Here is an 11,006-nt window from a genome sequence, read left to right as displayed (position 1 = left end):
ATGGAGTCTGGCTTTTGTTACCCAGGCTGGAATGCAGTGGCATGATCTAGGCTCACTGCAACCTCTGCCTCCTGGGTTCAAGTGAGCACGTCGGGCTAATTTTTGTAGAGACCGGGTTTCACCTTGTTAGCCAGGCTGGTCTTGAACTCCTGGCCCCAGTTGATCCGCTTGCCTTGGCCTCCCAAAGTGCTGAGATTACAGGAGTGAGTGCTTGCCCCACCTCTTGTTTTAGTTTTAAGCTGGGAGAAGTAACAACAGCCTGTGATGGAAATGACCCAGGGAGGGCGGAGAGAGGGCAGAGTTTCGGGATCAGTGTTGGCTTGAAGGGTCGGGATCTTGTGGAGGGGGTGGTCGTGGCTAGAAGCTGGACGGGTTCAGCCTGGTCCCAAGAGGGACGGGAGTGTGGGTGCTACTTCAGCAGGTGCGTGGGGGAGCTGGTGGGAATTTCTACTGATTTCTTCAATCGAAGCGTATTTATTGGGTACCCATTGAGTGCCAGGCTCTTTCTCAGGGCTAGGATAGAGGTTCCTTTTTCTCAGTGGCTTGAGCACCGGGTCAGCAACTGAGTGAGAAGATGGGCGAGGTGAGAGCAAGGAGGAGGAGTAGGGAAAGGACGGGGCGGCGTTAAGGACACAGCAAATAACTGGAATTCCGTAAACACTGGGATGATGCAGGCAACGCCCTTAGCACGGTCCCGGCAGGGGGCGGTGGGAGCCGGCCGACCCAGGTCCCAGCGGGTGACACCGTCCCTTCCCCACTGCAGGACATCGAGCTAACAACTCTCTGAACCTCCGTTTTCTCATGAGTTCAGTGGGGAAAACGGGCTTGTAACTCGTAATACCGGCAGCGGGGAGGCCGGGGAGCGCTGCCTACCTGTTGGCCCCCGGGCCAGGGACCGTCCTCACCCGCCCGGGGAACAGCGAGGGCTCGCCGGCAGGGTGCGGGGACCCAGCAGGGGCGCCGGGGAGCGGGACCCGCGGGGCAGGACGGGCCAGGCGGGGCGGGGCGGTGCTGACCCCGCCCCGGGCCGGAGGGGCGGTGCTGCCTCCCGCCGGGCTCCCGGCCCTGCCCTCCGGCCGCAGCGCAGCACGCCCGGGCCCCAGCTGTCCATTGCCGGCCGCCGCAGGAGCCAGAGGTACGTGGGGCTGCGCCGAGGGTGCAGCAGGCTGGGGCTCCAGGCGGGTTCCGCGGCTCCCCGTGGGGAGGGGGCGCCTCGGGAGGGCAGGGGCTGGGGGGGGGGCGCGACGGGCAGAGGGGCTGGGCAGCGACCCCAGCCCGGGCCACCTGTTCTGGAAGCGACATTTGTGCGCGCACGATCCCCGCGCTGCGGTACCGGCCGCTGCCTCCACCCCAACTGCGCCCCGAAGTGGAGCGCGGCGGCTGGACCCGGAGCCCCGGGCCTCGCAGGCATTACGCGCCCGGCCCGGGATCCCTCGAGGGCAGCCCCGCCCGGCCGGGTCCCGGGGCTGGAGAGGGGTCGTCGGGGAGAAGCCGGTTCCCAGGCAAGCTCTGCCCCGCGACCTTGGACGAGTCGCGCTCCTCCTTCGGGGGGGCGCCCGGCGGTGCTCGCCCCGGAGTGGATGCGACTGGGGACAGCGATGGGTAGCGGCCGGCTGGAGGGGGCTCTGCCGGGCTGGAGGCGTTGGCGCCGGCCTTAGGGAGGGCAAGGATTTGGACCTGCACAGAAGCGGGAAGGGCCCTCCCGGTGCGGAAAACGGCCTCGGTACGAGCTGGAGAGCTGGACGCGGGGGCGAGCCGGTGGGAGTCGCCCGGCCTCCGCGCCCGCCTGGGATCCGCAGGCGCCCCTCCCTCCTCTCCAGCTGGGAAAGGTTGAGGGCTGAGTGGGAGCGCAGCTGGGCTTGGGAGCGGCTCTGCTGGGGCACCTGGTCCTGGCGTCCATCCCGCTTCACTGCCGGGGGCGAGTCCCCTTCCCTCGGTTTCATAATCTGTCATCTGGGGGGACAAGTTCCCACCTCCTGGATAGCCTCGGCTGAGCCTCTGGCCTTGAGAGGGTTAAAGCGCCGTCTCCCCTGCACCCACCCTGCTTTCCGTCAAGACACCCTCTCTGCGGCTTCCTCCCTTCCCCAACGCCGAGCGATTGGCTGTTCCGCGAAGGCCTCTTGGGGTCACTTACCCTGCATTCAGCGAATAACCTCGAGCACCTGATGTCTCAGGCCAGGTCTGGCGTCCCGCTACGAGCTGCCCAAAGACTTCCCCTTTGTCACCTCCTCTCAAAGAATGGGAGAGCCACCCTTCCCAGGATCCCATAGCAGACGGATAGGCCAGGCCTCCCTGAAAACTTCCCACAGCCCTCTCCAGCCGCAGACCTTCACCAGGACCCGAAACCCAGCTACACTGGGTTTCCACAGCTGAAATCCCCCAAAAGAGGGTCCCGAAATCAAAGGAAAACAAAATATAAACGGAAAGAAAGGGCAAGGAGAGATGGACTCCTCTCTGTCATTAGTTTTTTGTTTGTTTTTGAGGGTCTTGCCCTGTCACCCAGGCTGGAGTGCAGTGGTGCGATCCTAGCTCACTACAGATCAAACTGCTGGGCTCAAGCCACGCTCCCACCCCAGCTTCCCAAGTGGCTGGTTCTGCAGGCACACGCCACTACACCCAATTTTGTTATTAGTTTTGCTTTCAAACATTTTTCTAATGCCTTGGGTGCCTGTTGTTGCTTGTCTCCTGGGACAGCTCAGTCTTAGAGGATAAACTTTGAAATGGACAGCCATCTAAAAAATGTGTTTTGTTTCCTTGTACTAATTGAAGCCCTCTAGCTGCCTAGGGTAATGTCCGTTAATTTCCAGTTCCTGTGATGGGCCCGGGGACTCCAGTGTGGGGCAGGGTTGGGAGAACCTCTGCAGGTGGCTTGTGTGGAATACCAGGAGGTTGTGACCTACCACATGTGCCCCAGCCAGCAACTGCCAAGCCCACCCGGCCGTGCGCCAGTGGGTTCGGACCTCCAAGGATGCAGTTCATCTGGGATGCAGGTCCCGGAAGGTGGTGGCAGGTGATAGCTCCGCCACCAGGCCGGCTGTCTGAGTTCTGGGGTGCACCTCCTCCCACTCTCCCCAGCTTCCGGCTTCTTTGGGGACCTCCTAGGTGTGTGTGCTCACAAACTGCTGTTGATCACCCTGCATTTTCCTTCTTTTTTCTTTTTTTTTTTTTTTTTGAGACGGAGTTTCACTCATGTTACCCAGGCTGGAGTGCAATGGCACGATCTCGGCTCACCGCAACCTCCGCCTCCTGGGTTCAGGCAATTCTCCTGCCTCAGCCTCCTGAGTAGCTGGGATTACAGGCACGCACCACCATGCCCAGCTAATTTTTTGTATTTTTAGTAGAGACGGGGTTTCACCATGTTGACCAGGATGGTCTCGATCTCTTGACCTCGTGATCCACCCGCCTCGGCCTCCCAAAGTGCTGGGATTACAGGCTTGAGCCACCGCGCCCGGCCTCTTTTTTTTTTTTTTTTTTTGAGACAGTCTGACTCTGTTGCCCAGGCTGTAGAGCATTGACACACAATCTTCGCCTCCCAGGTTCAAGCCATCCTCCTGCCTCAGCCCTGCTAGTAGCTGGGATTACAGGCACATACCACCATGCCCAGCTAATTTTTGTATTTTTTTTTTAAGATGGGGTTTCACCATGATGGGCAGGCTGGTCTTGAACTCCTGACCTCAGATGAGCCACCCACCTCAGCCTCCCAAAGTGCTAGGATTACAGGCGTGAGCCACCGCCCCCGGCCAATTTTTGTATTTTTAGTAGAGATGGGGTTTTGCCATGTGGGCCAGGCTGGTCTCAAACTCCAGACCTCAGGTGATCCACCTGCCTCGGCCTCCCAAAGTGCTGGGATTACAGGCATGAGCCACCGTGCCCGGCCACCCTGTATTTTCGTTGGCTCACTGCATCCTTCCCTTCAGATTGGAAGCTCCTGGAGGGAAGGAGTCTTGTCCAGATCCCAATGCCCAGTGCCAGGCCTGGCACCTAGCAGGTGCTTCCTGAATGCTGTTTGAATGAATTAGCTGAAAGAAGTAGGAAAAACCATTCCTGTTTGCATACTTGTAGATAACTATTGCTAACATTTGCCTTTTTTTGCCAGACTTTTAAAAAACATGTTTTTCCAGCGGGGCGAGGTGACTCACGCGTGTAATCCCAGCACTTTGGGAGGCTGAGGTGGGTAGATCACTTGAAGTCAGGAGTTTGAGACCAGCCTAGCCAATATGGTAAAATCCTGCCACCCCTAAAAATACAAAAAATTAACCGGGCGTGGTGGCGGGTGCCTGTAATCCCAGCTACTGGGGAGGCTGAGGCGGGATAATTGCTTGAATCTAGGAGGCAGAGGTTGCAGTGAGCTGAGATAGTGCCTCTGCATTCCAGCCTGGGTGACAGAGCGACTCCATCTCCAAAATAAATAAAAAATAAAACTTAATAAAATATGTTTTTCCATATTTGAATATGTTGTCTATATAAAATATTTTTCCATTAGTATAATTTCATGAGCATTCCTCATCTCTCAAACATTTTTTATATTTTTCAATGCTTGCATTTTGCTACATCATGTTGAGTTCTTGGATCTCTTTTTACTTCTAAAAAATATATTTGGCTCTTTTAGACAATGTTACATCGAATTTATACATACATTTGTACATTGCCAGTTATTTCCTGGGAAGTAATTAACCTGGCCATCAGTGCATATGAACTTTTAGAATGGCTGTATATTTGTATACCCAGCTAGATATTTCTTTGTATTTCCTAGAAATGAAATTCCTGGGTCAGAGTATGGGCATCCAGGCACTTTGTGTGTTGCTTATTGATTGGTTTGAGCTCATCAATAAGGTTTTGACCCTTGTCTGGTCTCTGTGTGACAAAGATCATTCCCCAGTTTATTATTTGGCTCTTATTTGTGGGTGTGTGTGTGCGTGGGTGTGTATGGGGGTGTGTATGTAAGTGAGAGAGAGAGAGAGGAAGAGCAATTTTTTTATTTTACTTAGTGTGCTTTCTGACGAGGGAGAGTTGGCTGCATTTATGAGCTGATAGGAAGGCCAGAAGAGAGCTCAGCTCGCTCAGGCCCAGGAGAAGGAGGGATAAGTTAGTAGGCTGAGGTCCCTGAGGGCTGAGGAGGTGGGAGGATGCAATGCTGCTCCCGAGGGACCTTTTGAGCTGGTGAGGACAGGAGGCAAGAGGGAGGGGCTGGGGGAACACTTGGTGAATTGGCTCTGATCCTCCCCAGAGGGAACTGGAAAGTCAGCAGAGGGGAGGGCTCCAGTCCCTTGGTGCTTCCTCCCTGGGAAGGAGCAAGTATGAACACTCCCACTGATGGACTATGCCGGGAGGGGACAGTGTGGCTCAGGGTGAGTCCAGGCAGGGCCGGTTCAAAGCAGGCTGGCCACATACCTACCACAGGCCCTTGGTGACTTCTCTTTTCTCCGAAGCTCCCTGTCTTGTAGTTATCAGGAAGTGGCGCTTCTTTGAGTAAAGTGTCCTTTTCTCTCCCATCTGCTGCCTTTGTCTTCCCTCTGGACAGATCCTGGGGGTGCAGGTGCTTCCAGCTGCACAGAGTTGGCCACAGGACTGGGGGAGCCCCCTTCCATTCCAGGTGGGTGTCCACATACCCTCCCCTGTGCCCACACTCTTGCCCACCACAAGCCTACTCCAGCAGGAGCACCACAGCCTCCTGGGGTCATGCCCGTGCAGAGTGTGAGCTGGCAGACGGGGAGCCAGGTGGGCAGCACATGAGGGCAAAACAGGAAGAGTGTCTCTCTTCACCTTCACTGTTTGAAAGTCATTGTCCCAGGACCCAGAGAGCCCCAACAGTCTGTGGCCATCACTGGCTCCTTTCCCTTGAGTTGGGGGTGGGCCTCTATCCACTGAGCCCACATGAGGTGCCAGACACTGTTACCTGACCTTACCAGACCCTCTCAGCCACCATGTTCTTTTATTCCTTTTTTTTTTTTTTTCTTGAGATGCTTCACTCTTGTTGCCCAGGCAGCAGTGCAGTGGTGCGATCTCAGCTCACTGAAACCTCCGCCTCCCAGGTTTAAGCGATCTTCTGCCCCACCCTCCCGAGTAGCTGGAATTACAGGCATTTGCCACTACGCCCAACTAATTTTGTATTTTTAGTAGAGACAGGGTTTCTCCGTGTTGGTCAGGTGGGTCTCGAACTCCTGACCTTGTGATCTGCCCGCCTTATCCTCCCAAAGTGATGGGATTACAGGCATGAGCCACCACACCTGGCCCACCTGATATGTTTCTTTATTTCTTTTCTTTCTCTCTCTTTCACCTTCTTCCTTTCTTTCCTTTTTTTGACAGGATCTTGCTCTGTTGCCCAAGCTGGTATGCAGTGACGAATCAGTCTCCTGGGCTCAAACCATCCTCCCACCTCGGCCTCCCGAGTAGCTGTGACTACAAGCACATGCGTGCTAATTTTTATATTTCTTGAAGAAACGGGATTTTGCTATGTTGCCTAGGCTGGTCTCGAACTCCTGGGCTCAAGCGATGCTCCTACCTCGGCCTTCCAAAATGCTGGAATTACAGGAGGGAGCCACCATGCCTGCTCTCTCTCTCTCTCTTTTTTTTTTTTGAGACAGGGTTTTGCCCTGTTGCCCACTACAATCTCCCGGCTCACATAATCCTCCCGCCTCAGCTTCCTGAGAAGTTGGAACTACCATGCCAGGCTAATTGTTTTATTTTTATTTTTTGTAGAGATGAGGTCTCCCTACCTTGCCTAGGCTGGTATTGAACTCTTGGACTCAAGATCCTCCTGCCTCAGCCTCCCAAAGTCCTGAGATTACAGGCGTGAGCCACCTCGCCCAGCCACCACCTGATGTATTTCTTGTTTTGTTTTGTTTTTTGAGACAGCATTTTGTTCTTGTTGCCCAGGCTGGAGTACAATTGCCCGATCTCTGCTCACTGCAACCTCCGCCTCCCAGGCTGAAGCGATTCTCCTGCCTCAGCCTCCTGAGTTGCTGGGATTATAGGTGCCCGCCACCACGCCTGGCTAATTTTTTGTATTTTTAGTAAAGATAGGGTTTCGCCATGTTGGCCAGGCTGGTCTTGAACTCCTGACCTCAGGTGTCCCAAAGTTCCTCGGCCTCCCAGAGAGGCTGGGATTACAGGCGTGAGCCACCACGCCCAGCCAGCACCTGATGTATTTCTTCACTAATTTTCCCCTACTAGAATGTCAGCTCCATGAAGCCAAAGACTATCCATCTCTTCCCTGCTGTGTATATTCCCTGACCTTGGAGCAGGGCACCACTGCATCAGCGTCCAGGCCCTTGTTGGAGGACAGTCGAGGTGCTAAGTAAGGGCAGTGCTGGGGACGTGTCCGGTTTCCTTACGGGATGACTTCTTGCACCAGGCTGAGCAGGAACTCTTATCTGTGAATTGTCACTCTCCTGACTTCATTGTCTATATTCTGCACCCTTGGCCTTGACCTGACGGGGCAGGGGGCACGGAGCCGCTCTGAGAGGCCAGTGATGACTGCTCCTGATGGAATGGGCAGAGGCGGTGCCAAGAGACCAGGTTAGGAAGATCTATCTAGAAGGGTCCTCAGAGGTTCTCTTTTCTAAGCTCTTTATTTTACAGATGAAGAATTGAGGCTCAGAATTGAGAGGAAGGCCGCAGAGCAGGTATGTAGAAGAGAGAAGACAGGCCCCTTCTTAGGCTGTATTCAGTTAGCAAAGATGGTTAATTATAAGAACACCCAGTACTGGTGATGCTGGGGTCGGGGGAGGATGAGCACTCTCTTTTGCTACTTTTTGTTTGTTTGTTTGAGACAGAGTCTCACTCTGTCACCCAGGCTGGAGTGCAGTGGCGTGATCTTAGCTCACTGCAACCTCTGCCTCCTGGGTTCAAGGGATTCTCCTGCCTCAGCCTCCCAGGTAGCTGGGATTACAGGCATCCACCACCACACCCAGCTAATTTTTGTATTTGTATTTTTATTTTTTTTGAGACAGAGTCTTACTCTGTCACCAGGCACCAGGCTGGAGTGCAGTGGCACAATCTCAGCTCACTGCAACCTCCGCCTCTCAGGTTCAGGCAATTCTCCTGCCTCAGCCTCCTGAGTAGCTGGGACTACAGACACAGGCCACCATGGCCAGCTAATTTTTGTATTTTTAGTAGAGACGGGGTTTCACCATGTTGGTCAGGATGGTCTCGATCTCTTGACCTCCCTCGTGATCCACCCACCTCGGCCTCCCAAAGTGCTGGGATTACAGGATTGAGCTACCTTGCCCGGCCTAATTTTTGTATTTTTACTAGAGATGGGGTTTCACCATGTTGGCCAGCCTGGTCTCGAATTTCTGATGTCAAGTGATCCACCCGCCTCGGCCTCCCAAAGTGCTGGGATTACATAGGCATGAGCCACCACACCTGGCCTTGCTACTTGTTATTTTTAATCTTTAAGACAGTAAAACAAAACAAAACAAAACAAAAAACAAAAAAAAGACAGTAAAACAGGTGAAAGCGAAGCAACATGGGAACTTTCTTTCAAAGAGAATTAAATCAGGACTCTTATAACTCAGGCTGAAGTTTCTAGATGCCCTTTCTATGGGCATTGCGTTTGCCAGGCAAGATGACCCTGAAGAGCATTCCCTGCCACTTGCATCTCTGGGATCTCTGTGCATAGCAGATGACCAAGCCAGAAAACTTATCCCCATCCAGCCAGCCTGGCACCACAGGATATCTCCACGAAATGTGTGTCTGTGTGTGCGTGCGTGCGTGTGTGTGTGTGTCCATCCAGAGTGAAGGTGTAGGAGCCCAGGTTCAAGGTGACTTAGTATTTTCTGAAACCCGCCGGGGGTTCTGGGAATTTTCGCTCTGCCCCTGGGAAGCCAGCCCCACCCAGCCAGATCCAGTCTCCTGTGCAGAGCTAGAGTGACCCTGGGAGGGAGGGATGACCTCCTGGAAGGAAGAAAGGCACTCTTGGGACTGGCAAGTAGTCAGGTACTTTACCATGAAGAGTTAAAGGCATGTGACTTTTGTACCTTCAGTTGGTGAGGCAGCTGTAACTTGCATCTGCATAGAGTTTATAGTTTGCAAAGGGCATTCCCCAGGATTAGTTATCACATATGATCCTGGCTTTGTGGGCAAGACTGGTATCATTTACTCATCCCTTCAAAAAATACATATTGAGTCTGCCAGGCATGGTGGCTTATGCCTGTAATCCTAGCACTTTGGAAGGCCAAGGTGGGTGGATCACTTGAGGTCAGGAGTTTGAGACCAGCCCAGCCAACATGGTGAAACTAAAAATACAAAAATTAGCTGGCATGGTGATGTGTGTCTGTAGTCCCAGCTATTCAAGAGGCTGAGGCAGGACAATCTCTTGAACCCAGGAAGTAGAGGTTGTAGTGAGCTGAGATCATGCTACTGCATTCTAGCCTGGGCAACAGAACGAGACTTGGGGGTGGAAAAAAAGAAAAAACAAAATACAAAAAATATGTATTGAGCACTTGCTATGTGGTAGGGTCTGTGCTGGCCGCAGGGGAGGTGACAATGAGTAAAAGCAGCATTGGTCTTTGCCCGTGTCCATGCTATCATTATGTCATTGTTTATTTAATCAGCCTCTTCAAGAAAGACCTTGGGTTCTTTCTAATCTTTTGCAACTGCAAACAAATCTGTGACCTCATGCAAAGTCATTCATCGTAGGATAAAGCCCCAGAGTGAGATTGCATGCTGAAAGGGTCCGTACCCATGTAGTTTTGATAGATGTTGTTAAATTGCCCTCTGCAGCCTCTGAGCACGGTTTGCATGCCCACTGGCAGTGTATGAACGGTTGCCTGCTTGCTCACAGCCTTGCCAAAAGAATGTGTCTGTTAAGTGTTTTGGATTTTTGCTAATCAGATAAATGAGAGATGCTATCTGAGCATGTCAATTTGCATTTCTCTTACTTATAAAAAGATCCTTGCTCTTGGTTACTTGTTTAGAGGTCATAGTCTGTATGTGTGTGAATTGTTTTTGGCCCATTATCTTTTGGGATGTTGATCTTCTTCTTGATTTCTGGGAGCTCTTTATATATTAGAAAAATTTGACTTATGTGATGTGAGCTGCATTTAGGAGGTCCCAGGTTGTCACTTCTGTTTTGACTTTCTTCTTTCTTTTTTTTTTTTCCTTTTTTGAGACAGAGGCTTGCTGCGTCACCCATGCTGGAGTGCAGGGGTGTGATCTTGGCTCACTGCAACCTCCACCTCTCAGGTTCAAGCAATTCTCCTGCCTCAACCTCCGGAGTAGCTAGGATTACAGGTGTGCAAGACCAAACCTGGCTAATTTTTTTGTATTTTTAGTAGAGACAGGGTTTTGCCATGTTGCCCATTTGCCATGTTCCCAGGCTGATCTCGATCTCCTGAGTTCAGGCCATCCACCCGCCTTGGCCTCCCAAATGCTAGGATTATAGGCATGAGCCACAAGGCTGCATTGCTTTATTTATTTTGAGACAGAGTCTTGCTCTGTTGCCCAGGCTGGGGTGCGATGGCACGATCTTGGCTCACTGGAGCCTCCCCCTAAGGGCTCAAGTGATCCTCCCACCTCAGTTTATAGAGATGGGGTTTTACCATGCTGTCCAGGCTGGTCATGAACTCCTGGGCTCAAGCAATCTGCATGCCTCAGCTTCCTAAAGTGCTGGGATTACAGGTGTGGGACCCTGCACCCAGCCTCACATAGATGTTTAACATCTTTTGTGAAGTTTAACCCTGAGTGTTGTGGCCATTGTTTAAGTGGGTTCTTCTCTTTTGTCATATATTCTGATGACTTGTTGTTTATGTTTAAGCGTGTGTGTTTATACTACCATCTTCCAGTATGCTTTAATTTTACTTTTTAAATAATTTATCTTGACTTTTCCAGGTATACAATAACGAAAATAGCAATAGTTTTAACTATTTCTATTGGGTTTTCTTTCTTTTGTCAAATTCCTCTGATGGATACATCCAATGTAGTGATGGTGGTGGCAGCATCTGTGTTTTCCCTGAGCTTAGCATTAGTGCCCAGGTATGAAACTGTGTATTTGGGCCGGGCGT

The 11,006-nt window shown here is 52.3% G+C and overlaps 1 protein-coding gene and 1 long non-coding RNA gene across 8 annotated transcripts in view; one reads left to right on the top strand and one right to left on the bottom strand.

The window, feature by feature from the left end:
* Positions 1–195: 195 nt before the first annotated feature.
* A4GALT (alpha 1,4-galactosyltransferase (P blood group)) overlaps positions 196–11,006 on the top strand; it is a 34,916-nt gene continuing 24,105 nt past the window's right edge. The window contains exons 1-3 of one of the 7 annotated variants that reach the window (XR_005198670.1): positions 196–1,135; positions 5,522–5,593; positions 6,307–6,361. The gene's annotated coding sequence lies outside the window, so the exon portion shown is untranslated. Of the gene's footprint in view, positions 1,198–3,200; positions 3,224–5,521; positions 5,594–6,306; positions 6,362–11,006 lie in introns of those variants that run through there. The other 6 variants (XR_005198669.1, XR_005198668.1, XM_037735642.1 and 3 more) reach the window with 6 other exon arrangements.
* Positions 4,969–6,010, bottom strand: LOC119469821. The gene is made up of 2 exons (XR_005198671.1): positions 5,907–6,010; positions 4,969–5,524 (listed from the first exon to the last, which is right to left on the bottom strand). It is a non-coding gene; the product is annotated as an uncharacterized LOC119469821 (long non-coding RNA).

Source organism: Cebus imitator, unplaced genomic scaffold (genome assembly GCF_001604975.1).
Source record: "Cebus imitator isolate Cc_AM_T3 unplaced genomic scaffold, Cebus_imitator-1.0 Scaffold865, whole genome shotgun sequence".
Taxonomy (NCBI): domain Eukaryota; kingdom Metazoa; phylum Chordata; class Mammalia; order Primates; family Cebidae; genus Cebus; species Cebus imitator.
The sequence above is the reverse complement of the archived record's forward strand: the minus strand, read 5'-3'. Positions and strand labels throughout refer to the sequence as shown.